Below are 21,757 nucleotides of genomic sequence, written 5' to 3'. Positions count from 1 at the left end.
TTCTTTTATGGAAGCTAAAAAAATACATAGTATAATTAAAAATAACATATGATCATTAACGAAAAAGTCATTGTCTGTCCCTAATGCCAGACTTCTTGCTTGACAAAAGGGAGGGAGGAATCGGGCATATTAAAAGAAGCTGTTAATTGAAAAATATTAAATTATACTAGAAGCTTCATTTTCATACGTTACGTGATTTCATACCATTCTACCAAAGAAAAGGAAAAAAAAAAATGTTTGTACCTTTTTTGAGTCTTTATGGTGAAGAAAGAATGCAGGAATGGTTTGGCAGATATTGTAGATTGTTTGCTTTAAAGTTGGGTTTTGTGCTTGTTTTTAACTGAGAACTATCATGAATAAGAAACAGTTGTTTCTCTGTTTTTTTTCCTGGAGGATCCCTTTGTCTCAAGAGGACTAGAAAGGAATCTTTCACAAAGATTTTCTCTTAGTTGTGGTATTGCTGATGTCAAGCATGCAAAAATCGTGAGTCAGCACTCCAAAAGTCACGAGACTGCATTAAATAAAGTGATCTTTTAAAATATATGTGTGACACCCTTTTTTAAGCCTTTACGGTAAATGTATGGCATATTTTTATAATTTTTCTGCAAATGAATTTTTTCTTTTTTTTTTTTCTTTTTTCAAAACAAAAGAAGGGAAAAAAAAGCAACGGATGAGCTTTCTCAAAAATTTGCGTGATTCCCAGGAATGGGTTTTTGAAGAACATTTGAAGCGTTACAAACATTGTAACATAATTGCAGGTGTTGGCAACATGGCAATTATTTGTGAGAACTTTGATCTAAACTGAGGTCAATAAAAACAAATGAAAAAACTGATTGAAAGAAAAGCAAAGAAATGTTCCTTTGCATTTCAGGAGCTTAGGCTGCTGTAATACCATTTGTTCTGCGGTCCTCCCAAGAAATTCTCAAGCACAAATTCAGGAGAATAAGCTTTGTGTCTTTAAGGTTAAATAAAAAGACATATACACATCTGATTACCAGATACAAGATACAGTCAGATAATGACAAATAACACTTTGATTTTGGCAAAAAAAAAAGAATAAGCAAACCAGTGCAGATGCTGCTGTTACAAAGATATAAAACCTTTACCACAGTTTAAAAGACAAAGACTATTTGAATCTAACAACATGGTTTCTGGCCAGAAAAAGCTACAATTATTTTTAAAAATGTCACCTCATTCACATTCAATGATCACAGAAAATGGAAACATTTTAAGGAGTAATTGTAAACATCTGCTAAAGAAAAAATGAAAACATGACTAAGACAGAAATGAGCTGCCAACACAAAGTACTGTGTGAACAGATCCACCGGAGAAACACCCTTTCTGTGGTTGGTTCTATCTGGAACATGAGAAAAAATAATGATTATAAAAAAGATTACAATCCACCTAAAAACATTTGACTTTAAGTCGGTCTGGCCGTCTACTCAAATATCAAGGAATGTGGCTACACTTGCATTTCTGCAGCAGCTTCGGTCCCTGCTGCCCCTCCTGCCTTGTTCCAGCAAAAGCGTTTGCACAGGCACAGCAAACTGGACTCAAACTAATCTCACATTTTTTTTCTTTCTTTTTCAGCCAGGTTATTTTTCAACTGGATCAGTTAAGAAAAAGTCAGTGGCAGTGCAGATGGTGATGACAGCTCATACAGGAATGCTGCTAGGTTTCTGACCATTGCCTTGAAATACTGATTTCAAACTTCAGTGCTGTAGTGACAACATAAATGAAGGTAAATCAGATCCTTCTGTTTCTTAGAAAGCGTTCTCCCGATCCGAGGGCAAGAAACAAGTGGAAGGCATCTGTAGATCTACACCTCAGCAGTGTTTAAAGCTCTTGAGCAGCTCGCAGGACACAGAGGTGCTTTGTAGGACCTGCTGGTTCCAACACAGAAAAGCAGGATGATGAGTTAACAAAGAGGAGAAAGTAAAGGTGCGAATCACCCAGTTTTCCAGGTGTAGCTGTGCCAGTTAAAGATGTTTCCATGAACAGCTCATACCACTGACTGTAAAGATGCGATGCCACGTGTCCTTTGGCGCAAGGGAACTTGTGCACATTTTTTAAAATACTGCAGGCTTGCTCAATTTACCTTTTAATGCCAAACATTACATCTATAAGCAGCTGTTCTGACTGAAAATGTTTTATCACCACACTTTGGTAGAAGCTTGCAACTCCCCCAGTTCTGCTGGCTGACCAGTTAATTTGAATTATTCCTAACCCATCCCTTTCTGTAACTGGGGAACATCAGCCAGATTACATGCAGCTGTGGGCAGGCAAACTGTGCTAGGTTAAAAGGTTAGTGAGCACAGGTGTCTTGCATTGCCTTCCCATGCTGCAGCTTTCCCTGCCCCAGAACTGTGCTGATTGTCCAGCCTCTGGTCAAACAGCTGATACATAGTCATCTCATCACCACCACCACCACCACACACCCCACCCCCATTCTTTTTTTTTTTTTTTTTTTTTTTTTTTTTTTTAAACTGAATTTAACCTGCTGTTTGAATGGATGATACTGCTGTAGGGATGCCTGGCCTTCTGAAGCACAGGGGGTAACACCGGGGAAAGAAATACCTGCTGGCCAGGTAGCTGTGATTCTTTGCTCTATTGGCAATGCCAGCTTGAGTACAAGGCAAGCCATCACTTACAAAAAGACAGGCCCACAGTCTTCAGGGTTGACCAGAATTGAGAATGTGAAAAGGAGCTTGTGGGAAATGGGAGTTCTAGGAGAAGACTCCTAGAGACCTTGCTGATTAGCTCCCTAAAAAAACCCCAAACCTCTGAAATTATAAGAACAAAGCAGCTTGGTGTCCATAATTTATAGTTCATACTTGGGCTATGTGCTGGTTGTTATCATTAAGTTATAGGAGCTTTGAATCCTGAAGAAAGACTCTGATGGTGGAAGGTGGGTGGTATTTCATGTTATGTTTATCATGTGCTCTTAAATCTCAAAATATGTAAGTGTTATTTGGAGAGGTATATTTTTGCTGTTGGCTGTCTAGAAATTAGGTATGTGGAGACCTGAGGACTCTGAGCAGGTTGCCTCCGTTTGGGTGTCAGCCGAGTCTGTGCTTTGGAAATATAGACGGGAGCCCAGTTTTCTTAAATTTCTGAGCAATCAAAGCCAAATATTCATGAAAAGCATCTCTCTTAGGGATTTCCTTGGCGTATGGCACAGGATTTCAGAAGATCTATGATTAGGCTCTTTAAAATCTTAAAATGTACGAAATATTGAATGTGTACTTTCAAATTGCATTTTTTTGGTAGTTTGGTAATGGAGAGTTGGCTGCTGGTTTTAGCCTGTGGCCAGGAAGACAGTAACAGCAGTTACATAATAAATCAAGAACTAGCTTTTGTCATTCTCACAATGAACAGCAAGCAAGCTAGTATTTCCCGAGAAATTGATTCCATTCTTTTTATCTAGGTTGAAGAACCCAAAACAAAACCTATTTCCCAGCTCTGGAATCGCCACTGTTGATAGAAGATGATTCTGCACAAAGAATACAAGTATCTATAACTTTTTTGCTTACCTTTAAAGAAATAAGAACTTAAAGAGGTGTCATAATACTAGTAAATCTTATTAAACTGGGATTATCATGCTGAATACTTGTAAACAATAGGAAAAGAAATGGGGTTCAAAGCTACTGTTTTAATTAAGGACCAGCCCTCCAGGTTCGTGGTGTGCTGCCTTCGTTAAAGCCAGAGGTCACAAGCCGTGGGCTCCATGATGCATTAAGCCTGGCCTTAGGTTCCTGTTACTGGATCAAAATGCCTCAATGAAAAGGTGCAAAGTATAGAAGTGGACTAAAGCCACCTTGTTTGTTCAATATTTGTTTAAAAGATTTGGACTTCTTACTTGCAGGCTTTATGTATGACTAGAAACCATCCTTCCAACATCTAATTTTAATCCTGTTTAAGTATTACTCATTGTTTTTATCATAGAATGAAAACTGTAGAGCTGGCAAAAAAAATACATATATAGTGTGCTTTGGCTATTTTCCGTTGCCATCGTAAGCCTGTGACTAAGAAACACTGGTCATACATACTGAGGGAGTATTGACGGTAACAGGTCTGTTATTAGCAGCCTTGAACCACGGCTGTCTAAAGATGCAAGTCTCTTTTCCTGCTGAGCCGATGACAGCAGTCTAAAACATGGTCCACAGCTCTGTCTCCTCTTGATCTATTTGATTATCCTACGTAAAACACCAGAAACTAGAAAAAGCATAAATATGCAGATTAATATTCTCCCATGATCTGTATATTTTGAGTATAACATCTGTCAAACCACGGTTCCAGGCTTTTTTCCACAACTTCAAAATATTTGTGTTGTAGAACCTAGTTTAAAGAAAAATGGCTATTAAAATAGAAGTTGAGCCTCTTGGTAGTATTTTGTGTTTCTTCATTGTCTCTCCACATTGAGCTCTGTTCTTATCAGATGGAAACCAGCAGATTGTTGGTTTTAATCACTGATTGTAAATGGGACAACCTGTACTTTCAGCGGTGCTATTTGTCAGTTTTAAAGGAACAAAAATATGGAGATGTTAGAGGGTAAAATAAGATACCTGTATTCCTGCATGGACCTCAGTGGGAGTCCCAGAATCTGCCTGAGGGTACAACCTTTTTATTTTCTAATCATTAAATTTATCTGAGTTTTATGAGCCAACTACTTTTTTTTTTGTTGTTGTTGTTAAACCAAAACTAATCTGGAATAATGTTGTGTGTATCAGTGGTGGTGTTACAGATATACACTAGCCCAATTAATGTGAATTAATGTGGACAGAGTGGTTACTAGAGCATTGCCACCTTTTAGACACACTTCCTGAATTCAGCTCAGTAAAAGACACAGTGCAGATATTATACCAACTTCATATGCAGACACTTTGCTTAAAATACACAAAACTAATGAGATGGAAAAATTTTTCTTCAGTGCCATGATGCACTTTTTTTCCAGTAGAAGGGAAACAAAACTGGAAGGTGATTGATGAGTCAGAGGGATATTAGTCTTTGTTCCTGGCTCAAAAAGCTTGGAAATAGGAAAAGTGACAGCCAAATGCAACCTCTTTATTTTCAATATTTGAACATACTTCATATTTGAAGATGCAGACTTTGGTTTTCATTTTAATGTCTTGATTCATCTGCATGGCACTGCAAAAACAGATTAATTCAACTAAGTAGCATTAGTATGGCTTTCAGCTCCCTCATAACTAGCATAACGTCTCTTTTATGCTAACTGAATCTTCTACCAGTTTCAACGGGCAGTTTCAGTTCATGTGAGGAGAAGGGATTGAGCACAGTCCGCTAGCCTGAGCTCTTTACAGTGCTGAAATTCTGCCTGCGGACACTAACATCATCACAGCAGCAAATGTGAGACCCCTTCCCTTGGTCAGCTCAAGGCTGTGTGTGGCGCATCAGCATCTTCCCAAGGGTTCCCCTGCTGCACACGGGGCTCCCAAGATTTCTAATGCTCCTGTTATATACCCAGCCTTAGCATAAATATGACATGGGTATTAATGGCAGGGACACATGGCTGGTTTTGCTTTAGAAAAACTGGATAAAGGAAAATTACATTTTGTGCACAAAGCTGACATCCAGAGACTGCATCAAGACCCGAAAGGTCTCCTTTGGTTCACTTGGAAACAAGATTAGGACTGGAGTTTGCCTCTTCATCCTGATGATGCAGAGCTGTTTATTTGGGGTTTAGTTTTGGTTTGGTTTGTTTGGGGTTTGTGTTGGCCTTTTTTTTTTTTTTTTTTTTTTTTTTTTTAACAGTTAACGTTAAGGGGAAATAATTATAAAAGGTCTACATGTTTACTTTTAAACACAGCGTTTTTTCCACTCTGCCCCAAGTCTGACATTTTAATGACCTGCTTTGCCTTGGTTTTTACTGGCAGCATATATTGAAGGGGTATTTTATGTACAGTTTTAACATTTGAACAACACAGCTCCATGTTCTGTCACTCTTTTATGTTGTGGAAAATGTCTTTTAGTTTAATTACTTACTAATTTGAGGGCATTTTTGCAAACATCTTTAGAAACTTTCAGATTTATCATTGGTAAGGGTTATTAATTTAAGAAGAGCAAGCAAAGTAAAGGCTGCGTATATTTTCACTCAAATTACTATCCTAAATGACTCCATGGGGGGTTTCTTATAGGGGTCACTGAAAGGCAGAAAGGAATGTTTTTACTTCTTTGCTTTGTCACAAAAATTAGGTTACAAGGGCTATAAATGCAGGTAATACTTTTTATTACTAGATTTTCCTCTGTAATGAAAATAACATTTCTTCTTTTCATATAACGATACCCACTGAATGTCTTAGTACTTAGCATGTTTACTCTTACCTTTAACAAGCGTCTAAAGTAATTCCCCTTTAAAAGGCTTGCGAGCAGTCTGAAGGCAAGAAAGAAACCCTGTGCAGCAGGATCGCTGCTGGGAGGGGAAGATTGAAGGGGGGGACACCGTCTTGGCCACTGCCAACCAGCTCATCAACAACACCAATCCTGAAGTAGGTGAGGTAGTGAGAAGTAAAAACTAAAACTGCAGAAGTCACAAGTCTAAATCAGAAAGAGCGGAGAATTTTGCAGTGCAAAATACAGAATTGGTCACATGTTTTCCTGCTATAAAACACATTGCTCTGTGCCAGTCTGCCAGAATCCACATTTACATGACTTTCTAGTTCCAAAAAAGACTTCGACTCACTCTTGCTTGGAGATTTGGGCCACATTGTTAAACTGGGGTAAGCAGCTCCACCTCAGCGAGGCTGCGTTCTTTAACAGCTGATCTAGCAAGCATGCTACAGTTGTTGGCTATGACAAGGCTCACAGGGCTCTCTCTTCAGGGGATTACACCTCCTTCCCAGCTTTGCTCTTCAAGAGGGCATTAATATTCTCTGAAAGGCGGCCACTCATCTGTAGCTCTGTAAGGCCGATCTACTTTGATCTTAGCCTCAGAAATAGAATGATGAGGGATAAGAGTTCAAAGTATAAGAAGAAACTCAATATGCAAAGAATGTACCACATCTTAATAAGCAGTGAGAATTCCCTCCATTTGTTGCTGTTGTAAGGAAAAATGGTTTAATATCTTTATGGGATTAGGACTCCATGGTACTTTGCTAATGAGTGGCCAGAGCTATTAAGATTTTTCCTTATATCTTCAGATAGGCTGGCAAACAAACATCAATAAACAATGGCAAGTCTAAGACTGGCTATTACGATTTTGATCTGGCAAGTATTTTATTAACGTGGCTAACTTGTTGAGCTATTTGCTTGTGGACCTAATAGAGCAGATACATAGCACAGAATTTCAATCTTTTCCTTACAAGCAACTTGAGGATTAAGGAAACTACCAGTAATGAATGGCGGCTTTTTAACAAAGTTTATCACAAATGACCCTGGACTGTGAAGTGTTTGCTATTCAAGCAGCTGTAGATGGACAGGAGATTCAGAAAATTACCAGTAAGGATAAAATTCCTTGGTTTTTTACTGCTTTGCTCAGAACTGATGATATTCACATGAACACTTAGCCTGCATAGCAATGACAAATACCAGCAAATTTAGCTTTCGTAAGTGTATTTGAGAAAGATTAGCGCACACCATTCAGTTCAAGTTTTAGTTTTTAGGTTAGCTGCCTTTCATATTAATCAGCTTTGGCTTTTTTCAGGGCTCCTTTTCTGTGTAAAAGCAGTGGGTGAACGCCGTGTTTAATAACCCCTTATACTGACTAATTCCTTTTTCCAGCAATTGTGTGGTTTACAAAAAAATTAAATTTGTATAATTGGAAGAAGAAATGCAGAAATGAACGTTGTTTGTCCTTAAAGTGGTAGAGAAGCGTATGTTTCAAGGAGTCACGTAGCCCTTTCAGGACCATTTACTGTTCCTCAAATTCCTTTCTATTTATTTTTCCAAGTCTTTTAAGTATAGTAGGATTTAAGGTCAGCACAAGATACTTTTTAACTTGATCAGCTCGGATGCTGGTTGCCACAATGAAGTATAGCATACCAGGGAGAGTGAGATATTTCCCATGCAGATTTTGATTTATTTTTTTTTTTTAATTTATGTGTGACGGCTAGAATTACCAGTAAAGATTTTAATCAGGTCAGTATCAAAACCTCGTTTCCTTGTTCACTTTTCATGACTGATAAACAGCCATGCCATCTCTCCCTAGTGTCAATTCAACTACCTGGAAACAGGTTAGAAAATTCTGTGCTTTACAGACAGACAGTGATTTAATTTTCCTTTTGGAAAATGTTTGAGAAGTATCAGTGACTTGTACAACAGGGGCCAAGCATGAAAAACTTGTCAGTCAAGAGAACATCACCCCATAAATGTCCCTAACAGCTCTTTCCCCTGTTCTGATTTGAAAGGAGAGTAGCTTTAATTAATTTATTGGTCCGCATCTGTGTAACAGGCATATGTGTGATGGGTTTCTGAACACACCTGGTCTATTTTTTAATGTAAACTCCAAAGAGATTTTGATCTTATTTTTAGCTTTAACCTTATAAAAATGTAACAGCACAAAGAATTCTTACAGTGACTAAACTTTTTTTTCCTTTTTCTTTTTTTTATTTAAATCCCAGTTTCAAAGGAATTTAGCTATGACCTGGATTTTAATTTTCTTGGGGATTTTACTAATGCTTGAGGGGGAAAATCTGGTACATTTTCAGCATATTAAATACCTGTTTGTGTCAAAGTAGTCATTAGATTTCTAATTCATTTGATTACAGTACAGTGATACAGCGAGGGGTATGTCTGGATATTTATCATCTGTAGCTATGCTATCATTAGAATATGGTTTCTTTATTTTCATTATTGGGGCATGCTACAGTAAACGCACCTAAATATTGCTCTAATTCTGAAACCACTTAATTATCCTGTCATTGCTGCAACATTATTCAATTTTACATTAAAATTGTTTTCCTGGAGACCTAAGCTAGATTCAAATAAACTGTTCGGTTTTGGCAACCAGGAAGAAATAGAGTCCTTGTAAAAATCAGGCTTTGGAGTGAGGAAGTTGGCGATTTTTTTCATTAGTTTCATAGGGCTCATTGTTCCTATTCTGGAAACTTTATAGCTGCAATCACCTACGGCTAGAATCTGATTTTTACTGAGGTGCTATAATAATTATACTAAGTACTTTCTGTTTGTCACTGACAAACAGCAATCCTTGAATGTCACTTAAGGAAAATAGAAACTTTTATATTGTGGGTTAGTTTCCAAAACTTCATGTTTGAGTTCTCAGGAATAAGTGCAAGATTTTCATTTAAAAAAAAAACAAAACCAAACCAAACAGAAAAACCTACCCTAGGTTTTGCAAATAACCAGGAAATCTCTCACCCCTTGGACATATTCACAGAGATGTGATAAAATATTTTGCTAAGAAACTTAAATATGACTTACGGAGAACTGAAGGTTGACAAGTTCAACTAAACACTGTAATAGCAAAACAAACAAACAAAAACCTTTCAGTTCGCTTGTGGATTAGCGGTTAATGCTCTGAAATCCACAAGCTACGGCTATCTGTGCTGTTATAATCCAAAAGAAGAACTCTACATTTTGTGTTTTTCAAAGGAAGATCTTAATCACCTCTTTGTAAGCCACCAAACCCCTTATTAAAAGTCTGGGCCCAATCCTGCCTTGAAAGCGCAGCCTCAGCGAACTGCCGTCTTTGATCCTAAATTGAGAACAACAGCTACTGAAGGTAACGGTATGTGATTAAGGGCTGCAGAATTTGGGCCACTGACATTAGCGAGGCTGACTGCTCGCATGAGTAAAGAACAATTTCATAAGATTAAGGACCGTTATTATGCTTGCTAGCTGTATTCTTATTAACTCTTCTTCATTATTTATTCAGCTTAAATAAGATGAACAGTATTACATTGTCATCAATATCAACATTAATCAGTGAAAACTAGAGTGAAAATGACTGCAGTGGTATTTTTTTAATTAAAACTTATGTTTATAGCATAAATATTAGGTATTATAAAAACTATTAATGATACAGTTGCTAGTCTTGCTCTTTGATATCATATTTTTAACATAAATTACCAACAATCTGATTCATTAAACATAATTTCCTGTTTGTTAACTTGGTCCCACACACATAAAAATTGTTTTTCTGTTGTACAAAGCATGTCCTAGTAAGTGTGTTCAGCAAGGGGACGCAGCGAGCTGGGACCCACCGCCAGCTGAGCCTGGCACAGGCGCCATGTCCTCCAGGTGGAGAGGGAAGGAAATAATGGAACATTCTCCCCCAGTTCTTAGGTACAAACAAGGGCAAATATAGCACAACACTACCAGCTGGGCTCTTCAGTTAACTTCTACAACCACACCGGTGTAAGAGCCTCTCTACTAAATGGATTAGGGTTTCCTCCATCCTTAGGGACTGGGGAGATCCCTCAGCTGGCCTGTATGTTCTCACTGTAGGAACGTCAGTAGAAGTACCACCCCACGGGCTTAGGGATGGCAGCTTTTCTGAGGCAGTGAGGACGTCTGAACTGGATTGGTTTGCTCCCTGTAACTTTGGTTTACCTGCGAAGCCAGGCATTGTGACAGCTGTGATGCCGAGGTACCAGAAATATCATTTGGGGATTAAAAAAACCCAACAGGCAGATATTTAACTTGCTCTACCTACCCGTGCTTTGTAAATGTCTTGCAATGGTACATCGCTGATTTCAGATTTTTGTGTTTGTCACAAATAGGAAATGTTGAAAGAACCTGGAGCTTAACAGCTTAGCTCTTTCCTTTGAGAGGAAATAGAATTAGAACCTGCATGTGCTTGGCTTATACTTCATAATACATTTTATTATTAGAATTATAAATTAGGCCCCTGGGCACCAAAATGCAGCATAACGAAAAACATAACTAACCAAGGTAAATTGATGCCTGCCCTAATATATTTTACCATCACAGCATACCAGAGACTGCCTCTCGCTCCGAGCCCTCCCCTCTTAAGTGGGTCTGTTGGCACTGGTATTGCACTGCTGTAACTAGTCTGGGACTTGAACCTGAGCCACACTTTTGGTTTCCACCCGTTGATCACAACTGGAGAGTCTTGTAGGCGTTTGGCCGACTTTCACCTTCTACAGGTGGTGGAAGGCCAGCTGCAAGTGTGTGTGTTCTCATTAGCCGTACCATAAGCCCTGAGCTTTTCAGGGCTAGTGATAGATGAGAAGAGATCGCCCTGTGTGCACGTGCGCATTGTTGCACGTCTTCCAAGCTGGTATTTTGCGGTGTCATGATTCAGTGGGGCAGGAGCCAGCCTTTGCTTAGTATGTTCCACAGGAACAGCAGTCAGAAAAGCTGGGAGTGATACAGTCCCGTTTCCTTGATATTATGCAGTTATCCAAATCTGTAAAAACGGGGGTAGTCACACAACCCCACCAGCTTGTGCTTGATGACTACAATCATGAATGTCTCTGAGGAGAGACAGTTATTTGAATCAAATTGGTTGCCTTCTTTGTAACTTCAGTTTATCTTGTGAAAATACTGTCAGAATAATATATGCTTCCTTTATAACCAAGAAGTTCTACTCTTGATCGATAGGACTTACATTTCATTTGTCAGGTTAATGAATTATTAGTCTTCCAGGGTTTTTTAGTACATTTCAGTCTCTTTTTATGCAGCAGACAGGTGTGACAAGGCTGAGGTGGAAAAGTAGCCTAAGCCCTGGTGCTACATAGGGACCGATACTCTTAGATCTCACTGGGTGCTGCTTATAAAACTGAGGTGCAAGTACTGAGGTTAATGCCAACAGCTGTATCCAGAAGTGCTGCTGGGAGGGTGCCCTAGTGCTCAGGCTTGGCAGTCTGAAGCGATGATTAAGCCTAGGAACTCACCATAGCCCTGATAGGAGAGTCCAGGACCAGGACACATATCCTTTGCTAGCTGCAATGTTCAGCTATATAGCAAAGAAGGAACCTTATGGACTTGTGTTCTCAGGAGGTCAGCTAACAGGGCTTTAAAAGCATGGTATGGGACCTGTCTCCCTGAACGGCAAGATTGCTGCTGCAGGCCAAACCGTGCAGCTCCCTGGAGCTCCAAAGAAACTGAAGTTCATGGAGGGCAGGATTTGGCGTTCCAGGTTGGGCTGCTGCGCCAGTTGCGTGCAGAAAACTGTATACAGCTGGAGAATAAAGTCCTCAGGAAATGCAACTGTGAGGTTTTCTGCCTGCCAGTGACAACAGTAAGTGCTTTGCATTGTCCCCTCAGGATTTTATCGAGCAAGTAATCTTTTATTATTTTTTTTGGTGAATTAACTTTAGGTGCATATGAGGAAAATTAAGATTTCACATTCAGTAAGTCTGTTTTGTTCCATAAACATTAACTACGCATGTTAAAGCTGTCCTAGGGCAATCCTGATGTGCACACAGTAGTGTTTTCATCTTTTCTATAAATATTTGCAGTTGATCATGCATTACAATAGAGCATTCCTCTCCTTTGACTTTGCCCTTTTTTTTTAGCTTGTTCATCTGATTTGCACAGAAGGGGGAAGAAGTTTTTATGGAAAAGATAAACTGCAGACTCAACTCTTTGTGTGGATATGTGTGTGTATGAGTAAAGTCTGCTGAAAAGCTATTTATGGATTTTGGTGAGAAGGCATAGTCTCCATTTTTATGGAGCTAATGAAATCTTTGGGGTTTTGTTAACTACATGCAAAGTTTTGTGGGAAAAAAATATAAGTGGGAATGACAAGTAAACATCAGAAGTTAAAAAGTTAGCTTAAGTTCTATTATTACATTTTAAATGTCATATTCATCTTCTTTCATTTCCCCTGTGAACACTTCCTCCAATTTTTGTATGCTACTATATTTCAAAACTTTTTGACCAATAAATGGAAGCCTTCTAATGTCATTCATGCTTTAAATACTTCGCTGCTCTTGGTATCCAAAAATGTCAGCAGTCTTAGGGGTGTGTTTCTGAGCGATGTAGACTTTTGGAATAGCCAGAAAAAAATAGCCACAGAAAAAGATCATGCAGTCTCAGCAAAACAAAACCTTGTTTTTAGGATCGAGGATTAATATTTTCAAATTCCTTCTAGTATCTAACTTTATGCCATAGTGTTATTTCTGGTTTTGTTCAAGCGTTGCCTAAGCCAGCAGCCAGAGCACCTTAAACCAGGCAGTTCCGAATCTGGGCAGGCATCTTGACTAAATGTCACTAGATTGCAAGTAGAATCTTCCTACTTGTTGACTAGTAAAACAACAGTTCTTCAGCAAAAGAAAAAAAAAAACCCAAACCACAACGAAATTGTAATTATTTTGTAATTAGTAGCAGGTGTACTTGAAAGCTTAAGATGATTTTACATTTGCATAGATCCTTTGCATGTGACATACAAAATACAGTAAAATTTCTCTGGGTTCCACCCTCTGTAACTTTGTGGCAATTTTGTATCTGGATTCAGATCTCCAGTCATTTAAATTAGCTAAGCTAAGCTCTCTGTGTTTTCAAAATAAATACTACTGCATTTGTTATGTGAAAAATCTGTACATTTCAAACAATTATTTAAGAAATAAGGGTAGGAAAACTTTAGTTATATATAGAGAATGTACTGCTGTGGTTTTCTATTTTTAAAAGAATAATTGAATGTTACTGGTCTAGTATCACTGTCTTTTCATTTGTCTTTCATCACTGTGTCTTTCGATACCATTCATCTATGGACTAATGCAATGCCCGCTGAAGTCAATAGAAGTCATTCAGTTGACATCAATGAACAATGAATCAGGCCCTTTAAAAAGGAGAAGAAACTAGAGTTTACAAGGGTTAAACAGAGCGCTGAGGAAAAACACTCTGAGGCAGGAATTGTGACTTCTCCTGTGTCCATACAGCGCCTGGCACTTCGCTGCCATGCAGAAAAGCGACAAAATAAACCGATCGTCAGTCTCCGCTGGTAGGTCTGATAAGGGAAGGCAGTTTTGCCGGTCAACATCGGAGCCGTTTTTCCAAAGCCTTAGTAGTTATCAATAATTGTGATACACAGCACAAATCTGTCCAGATAGGTGTCATTGGTGCAGATGTTGAAAATCTTTTATTTGCTTCTGCCCGGTCTCTTCAAAGAACTCATACTTTGCTATTAGCCTTTCTTTGTTCTGATTAAGTTGTAATCACTCAAAAGCAGATTCAGAAGCTCCCCCTCCTTCCTTCACAGAGGCTGTGTTTGTTTTATACCCAAATGTGACATTGCACACTGGTGCAATCGAAAAAGGCTGCAATGATCAATTGAGGGCCCAATCAAAGCTGAACAGATAGGCAGCCATTCTTCGCTGTTTGATATAAAAGGTGTTTTATTTCTCATCACTTTTTTGTCACTGAAAGAATGCTTCCTACGTGCAGATTAATTAAAGTGTAAACATTAAATATTGATTGATGCATTATCAGCATGGAGCAGTTGCCTCCACTCAGATTGATTCCTCCAGTGATTTATTGTCATATTTGTGGAGTCATTTCACTCGATAACAAAGAGAAATAGCCTGCTCTGTCTACCTTTCAGGCTCGCTTTCTGGCTCTTGCACTGCACCTCCTCATCCTCAGTGCCTCCCATTCTTCGCCTGCTGGAAGTCACACAGCCTCACCGTATTTTCAGGAGAAAAGTTTAGGGCTTTTTATTTCGGCATTTGCTTAGCAAGTCTACAGTTCAGTGGGAAGCTCACAGACCTGTGCTCTCAAATGGAACATCTCTGGTTAATGCTTTCACCCCCTGTCCCCCCCGGCTGCTTTCCCTGACCCTGCTCAGGCACAACTTTGCAAGCACAGGTTCAAACCATTCCATTGAACTCTCTGCCAACTTGACAGAAAGGTGAACTTTCGACAGAGTAACATTGTTTAGGTTAGTTTTATAGCTAAATTATCCAATTAGTTACCCTGAGTAGAAGCACAGCCACACAATAGCGTATCAATTTAAAGAATTTCAATTTTTTTCTCTTGTTTTTGGGCAAATGCATAAAAGAGGCCTTCATTCAAGTCTATATTTAAAGTAAAGCAAAGATTTGTGAGATATTATTCAGCACCTGGATGGGAAAATCCTTTTAAAACATTGTATTCCATTTCTGTGGCTTTTGGAAGTGGATTCAAACAAGATGGTAACCCAAACCCCTTCCCTCTGCTCCCTGAAAATCTTTGATGTTCTTCCTCTGTGTTCATCTGCATCAGGGCTGGGTATTACACAGCACCACACGTTGTCAGATCCGCTGTACGCAGCCATCTGTGCCAAAAGGAGCTGTAGCCCCGATGTCATGGATTTGTTCAAGGCTGCTATATTCCCTCCTTGTCTGTGTTTGCTCTGGGAGGATGGTCATTCAGCATGTTTACAGCCAGAAACTGCCTGTGCTGGCTGGATGTACCCTTAGTGACCCAATGAACCACAAAAGAAAATTATTTGTGAAATTGCTTTGTTCTGCAGTAACAAAACTTAATCTCTTACGTACATGGCTTTCATTTCATTCAGGGAATTAGATTACTCAAAATCTGCTGAAATCAAATGTATGAGTAAGACCACACAAATATATAATGAGCAACTGGTGATCTTGATTCAGTCAACCAGTGAAGCATTAACCTTTGGTCACAGCAGCAACAAATGCTAAACGTGTGAATTTACTGCAGCAGATGATTTCAGGCTGAGACCTGCAGAAAATCATTGGAATGGTGTTTCCTACAGAAGCAGCAGCTGTGCCCAAGGGGCTCTCTAAGAACCGTGTGCTATGATTTCTCTAAAAGGCTGTTGCAGAAATCCTACAAGACTTCATTCAGATCGGTGTTCATTTGTATTGCTGCGGTTCCTGACCATCCCTGCCGGTCCCAAGCGTTTGCCCAACAGCACTTTATTTAGGATGTTTTGGTATTTTGCAGATGTCCCCAAACCCAGCAGAAAATGTTGCTATTCTAGGTCCTTCCTCTCCACACATTCTCTACCAGACGCTCTCCATGTCCTCCTCCTGTGCTGTCGTCATCCATTCCAAGCCAAAATTCCTCCTTTTTGCATCAGCTTGCTGATCTCTGGGCAGTCACACCTGAATGTGACACTCCTAAAATTAAAAAGCAAACCAACCAGCCCGAAGGCTGGTGTGCCCATCTGGATTCCTTCAGAAAAGGGCTCTTGTAAGATCACTTTTCCCCTCCTCTTTGTTTGCTGTTGCCCTTCCTACCCACTGAGCACCACCAGTGTCACTTTCTGTTAGGTTGTCAGCCTTATTGGAATTGTCAGCTTCGCCGGTCAAGGACTTTTCTTTCCTGTTTGTCTTTAAACAGCTGTGCAAACCAGCATGGCTGTACAACCGCCACTGCTACAAACGCAGTGCTGTAAGCCTGCATGCTTGCAAGGCTGCTGTAAACAAAATCTATTGTTGCTGTAATTTTTGTAGAGTGCATTTACACTTTTGTAAAGCCTTTTGTTCAAAGACTCTAATGCTTTTTCAGTAGAAATACAGAAATGTTCTTAAATATCTCTAGTCATTTTTAGATGAAAACATATCTGTGAAAATGAAGTTTCTTTTAACACTTTTCATATGACAGGTGAAGACTTTCTAACAAATAATATTCAGCCTGAATTGCATTATCACTGTTTAGATAGGGCCACATGAGAACAAACTGAGATCTCAGTTGCAAAGGATCTGTTATGCAGATCCGGTGTGGACCTGGGAAACATGTACGGAACTGTTGCCTCTAGGTGATATTAGAGCATCTTTGAAACTGGAAAGCTTCTGCTGACTTTAATGGGCGCAGGCTTTCCTCTTTGTACCCAGTGGAAGACGTAGAGATGCTTATGCACAACTGGGACCTACCTGTAGCTTACTGTACAACCACAAATGGTTCCCAGGAGGAGGCAGTCCCAGGGAAGACATCAGCTTTGGAAGGATTAAGGGCTGTGACTCTTCTGTGGTTTGTCCTGGTGTAAGTTAGCCAGAAGGGCTGGGTAACTGCAGGTAGCTTTTCAACTCTTTGTCTTGATCTTTGTTCTAGGTCTATTTCAGTAAGAAGTCTAGCTGAGCTTACTATTAGTGTAGTAAACTGCTAAAACTAGAGTTACACTTGTTGGGTTTCTACTCAGAGGAAGCAGTACAAGTCAGTGCACAGCAGGTCTGTATGCTTAATTTATTTCTGTCTTGGACCCCACAAATGTTCCTAACTGTCTGTGGTGGGCAACTAAGTAGACTGGACAGAAATGAGGACTGGGGGGGCGGGAACCATGGGACAGATTCTTTTTGATAGGTTGTAAAATCATTTTGTAAAAGCGGTGTATGATTTAATACTGTGCCTCAAATATTGTCCTCCAGGACCAGCTTCTGAAAGGGATGAGGTATTTGTGAACTGAGCTTTGCCCTCAGTGTGCCTCACTGCACCTTCACTGTTATACAACTGTTGTATAAAAGCCATCCAATACTTAAGAATGAGAATTTTAAATTGTTTTATTTGCTTTGGTGTTTCAAATAAGATGAAAACTTGCTTATTGTCCTGTATGCTTTCACAGAATCATAGGATAGTTCAAGTTGGAAAGATACATGTCTTAGAGTACTTCTCTTGAATTCTGATTAGGGTTTCCTTTCACCATGGACAATTAAATCTGACATGAAGGGATACAAAAAGATTTTTGTTAAGGATTTAGAAAGCCTAGTACTGACCTAGATGCTGGAATTTTAGATATGTTCTTAAACATAAGGATTGTAAACCCATATTAAGGACTCAAACTCACAAGAAGTTCCCCTCTCAAAAAGGAAAAGAAAAAAAAAAAAAGTTGTGGTGATGAACACAAGCTATAGAAGGCTGCAGCCCTTCCTGTTTTATTGAAGAGGCTGTCTGATCTGCAGTAGAAACTGGATATTAATTCAAACCAGTCTGCTAATTTTCCATATAAAGTTACAGTTGCATGACCTTTCTAACCAAGTAGACTCTACATATAAATTTAGATTAGCATATTGATGCAAATTACCCTACTGTTTTCTTGTATCTCTGTAAGACCTGCCAGATGAATACTGTTGCCCTAAATTGTGATATTTCCACTCCAAAAATGAGTTTGCCAATCTTGCAGCAACAATTACAGGTTGCACGAGAATGGTGTGTTATTTCCTGAAATTGTACGTAATTTATTTTTAAGAGCTTGAAACGTAGTTTTGAAGTTAAATGTTTATCATCTTTGTGACTGCTCAGATATATTATTTTACATTTCCTGAAATACTTTTAAAGTTAAACGCAAAGACGGGAAAATAAATTACAGCTTGTGGAGTGACCAGGGCCTGATTATATGCAACAGAATTTACTCCATCCTTCAGATTATGTTTATCTTAATAATTATTCAATGTACTTCAGAATAGTTGAAGTGATCACTGATTCTTTCCTTGGGGGCAGTGGTTAGGCTTGTTCATAAGGTGTATTTTTTATTCACTTTCTGGCTCACCAGGACTGAACGTTTTAAAAATCTGTTGTACTAATTAAAAAACTATTTAATATTAACTATAAACAGATACAACTGCCACTGCTCAAAATAGTCTTTTAGGATCATCTTCTCTAATTCTTTTTTACCTTCAGTATTTTGCCTTGCCAAAAATGGATTGGGCTTGTTATTTGAATTTGGATGTTATTATATTTAGGACCATGAAATAGATTGATAAGGCACATTTATCCTTTTTTTGCCTATTTTGTAGTCTACAAACATGAGATGGGGTTTTAAATTAACAGAGTTCTATTAGGAGAAACCATTTCAGGCCAAAAATAAGGTTTTTCATTCTTAGACTGTAACTTGTATTATAACAGAAATTAACATTTTTGTGACCTGTAATTAACTGTGTCTCCTTGTGCTATAAATAAGATTTGGCAGCTATAGCTGGAGTCAACTGTATCTTGAGGTCTAGTTATCTGTAGCTGGTTTTTTATTTATAGCTTTTTGTATTTGTTAATGACACTGCAGAGTTCAGGGATGCAGACAATAAAGAACACAAATAAAATCTGGCTGGTGTCTGCAGCCCTGTTCCATTTCATTCCTGCAGTGGCATCAGAGTTTCCCCAAATTCTTCCTGTGCTTGGAAATCTCCGGGGTTAGTGTTTTAAGTCTTTGATGCTGCTAGTAATTCCAGTCTGCACCATTAAAGCTGCATTTTCTAACAGTCCCTTGGTAATTGTTGCAAGGACTTAGACAAGTAAGACTATCCAAAGGCATTACTAAGGTCAAACTGTGGTAGAAAGTGCTCTGATTTTATCCTGGAGATTGATGCTTGTATCACCTTTTTTTCGATTCAGCAGCTGGGGTTATAAAATGTACTTGCAATCACTGATAACATGTTAGATCAGACTACAAGCAGAGTAACACAGTATTTTATACACTGTGTGTAGTTTTACCTAATGCAACAATAAATCAGTGAAGGCAGAGGTCTTTTGTAAATTTTAATGAAAATTCAACTGCTGAAAATATAGTTACTTCTGGCTGAAGTTCTGGAAATATGAATTTGCTTCAGTTCTTTAAAGCTGTAAAAATTGTTTTAACTACAGACTTTCTGGGAAGGCAGTAAAGAAACCAGCAATAAAAGAAGAGACAGTGCATTCAATATATTATAATTACTTTGTCACTGGCTATAAGCAAACTAAAGGGAGGAGGCAGATGATAAAACGTACTTTGAGTTAGCTGTAAAAAATTCTTTTTATTGAGCACAATCTAAAAAAAGTCTCTATATGAGAATGAGACAAAAGTTGGGAGAATGAACCCCCTGTGCCTTTTCAGTGAAATAAAATAATGATAAAATTTTAAAATATTTAGCAGCTGATCAGTAAACCACATTTTCATGCAAGTCCAGAAGGTTTAGTGGAGAGCTTTTTTTGCTACTGATTATTAGTTACTGAAAAATATGCTTTCATTTTCTTGCACTGAACTGTTATGTTGCAAAATAGCAGTTATATATAGTAAACCTAATTAATATTTATTAAAGGAGTAGCATAAGAGGGAGCTGGGGGTATAGAAATAAAGACTATTAAAGAATATACCAATATGCTGCTAAACTTCTACAGCATCTTTCTTGTGAGTTTTGAAACAGTGTTTCTGTGAAACTAGCATTACTCTTTCCTAAAACCTGCCAACCTACAGAAACAGACCCAAAGTTGATACCAAGTGAGCATGCTCATTAAAACATTGGAGATTTGAACAGCGTTAAGGAGAATTTACACTTGGTTTTTTGTCTAGAAGTCAAGCAGAAATACATTTTACGCAGTTCTTCCCTTCCCAAGATGGAATTTTGCTTGGTTGCTTTTTTTGCAAATTATGTCATGTACATATAGGATTCTATTTATTTATTTATTTACAATATAAACTAAGTGTGCTATTCATTATTGCTTGTAGTTTGCTTGCTTTTCTGCTGTGTTTCAGGTGTTTTTCTCAAGTTTTTTTCCTTTTTTGGAGTACCTTGTCTGGGTAATGGGAAGTTGGTTGAATTTTGACTTTGATATTTTCATGACTGATTCAGAGCAGAATAAGATCAAAATTAATATAAACCCCCCAGTTATAGCAGATAATATTTGCAATGGAACATCCTTAAAAGGCTTTAAAAAATTATACTTCATTTCATTATTATATTAGCGTTTTCATACAGAAATTATGAATTATGCATATTAAGTTGTTTCTTGTAGCCTCATCGCAAACTTCAAACGATTGTCAGAATTGCATAGGAAAAGATTTAAAATCTGCTTCTTTGCTCTCGTTTATATGATTCTCCAGGTACGGTTTCATTGGCTTTAAGGAGTTGTTCCAAATTATACTGGTGTCGGGCTAGAATCAAATAAGCGGAGCTCAAACACCCCACCCCACGTTTACCCACACAAGACCACTGCCTTTCGCAAAGGTAAAAGCTACAAGCAGCGAGCTGCAACGTCTTCTCTGCGGGTTTGAGCAAATAGGTTTATTCCATTGCTTCTGATAGCTCTATACCTGCATATACAAACAATGCTTTTGTCTCAGAGCAGTATATATTATGACTAGATAAAATGTATTTCCTAATATTTTTTCTCTTACAGAAACTGCATGATATAAACTAATTTCTGATCTCTACTTGGAGAACACCTAAGTAACTGTCAATTTACTGTCTAGTTGTCATCCCCTACCATGTAAACTCTTATTAGAATAATAATAACAGCAAGAGCAGTGGCCAAGAAATTTATATTCGTGAATAAGAGCCTCGAGAAAGCCTGTAGTAGTTTTGAAAAACGTTCTGTCTAGAGTGACAAAAGTGAGAACTGTGTAGAAGCTACCATCCGGGAGGAGAGCTGTCTGTCTTAAGAAACTGTTGGTTTTCACAGACTGCTTGGAAAAAGTTAACATCAGTTTTGGGAAGGTATATTCCCTCATGCGTCATGATATATTTCGGCAAAGCAAACTTACTACCAAGCAGAACAAGTTTTCCTACGGCCCCGCATCTGTTTCTGCTCAGTCAAGGTGCATCTGGGAATATATTTCCCCTTGCAGCAGCAGGTGGCGTTGAATAGCTCACGTTATTCTCGCACTCATGATCATTTTGTCTTACATGTAATAAAAACCTTCTCTCCCAAAAGACGTAATCCTCAAGAGGAATTCAACAAGTTTTTAGATGGAGCAGTCTTTCTACATGACAAAAGCAGGGGTCAGATTCATCCAACTTTAATCACACTGAGAAATAAGATGATAAATAACGTATTTAAGGGACAGCAAAAACAGGTGTGATAGAGTAAAATTTTAATTACATTTTATTTTTCTATCTGCAAAAATCTCTCAAAGCACCACAGAGTTCACGTTGTGATAAGGTCATGTTATCAT

At 38.5% G+C, this 21,757-nt stretch overlaps 1 long non-coding RNA gene across 1 annotated transcript; it reads left to right on the top strand.

The window, feature by feature from the left end:
• Positions 1-1,595: 1,595 nt before the first annotated feature.
• LOC119157649 lies at positions 1,596-20,933 on the top strand. Its single transcript, XR_005107617.1, has 3 exons — positions 1,596-1,741; positions 3,428-3,510; positions 20,687-20,933. It is a non-coding gene; the product is annotated as an uncharacterized LOC119157649 (long non-coding RNA).
• The last annotated feature ends 824 nt before the right edge of the window (positions 20,934-21,757 follow it).

Source organism: Falco rusticolus, chromosome 15 (genome assembly GCF_015220075.1).
Source record: "Falco rusticolus isolate bFalRus1 chromosome 15, bFalRus1.pri, whole genome shotgun sequence".
Taxonomy (NCBI): Eukaryota; Metazoa; Chordata; class Aves; order Falconiformes; family Falconidae; genus Falco; species Falco rusticolus.
This window is presented reverse-complemented; position numbering and strand designations above follow the sequence as displayed.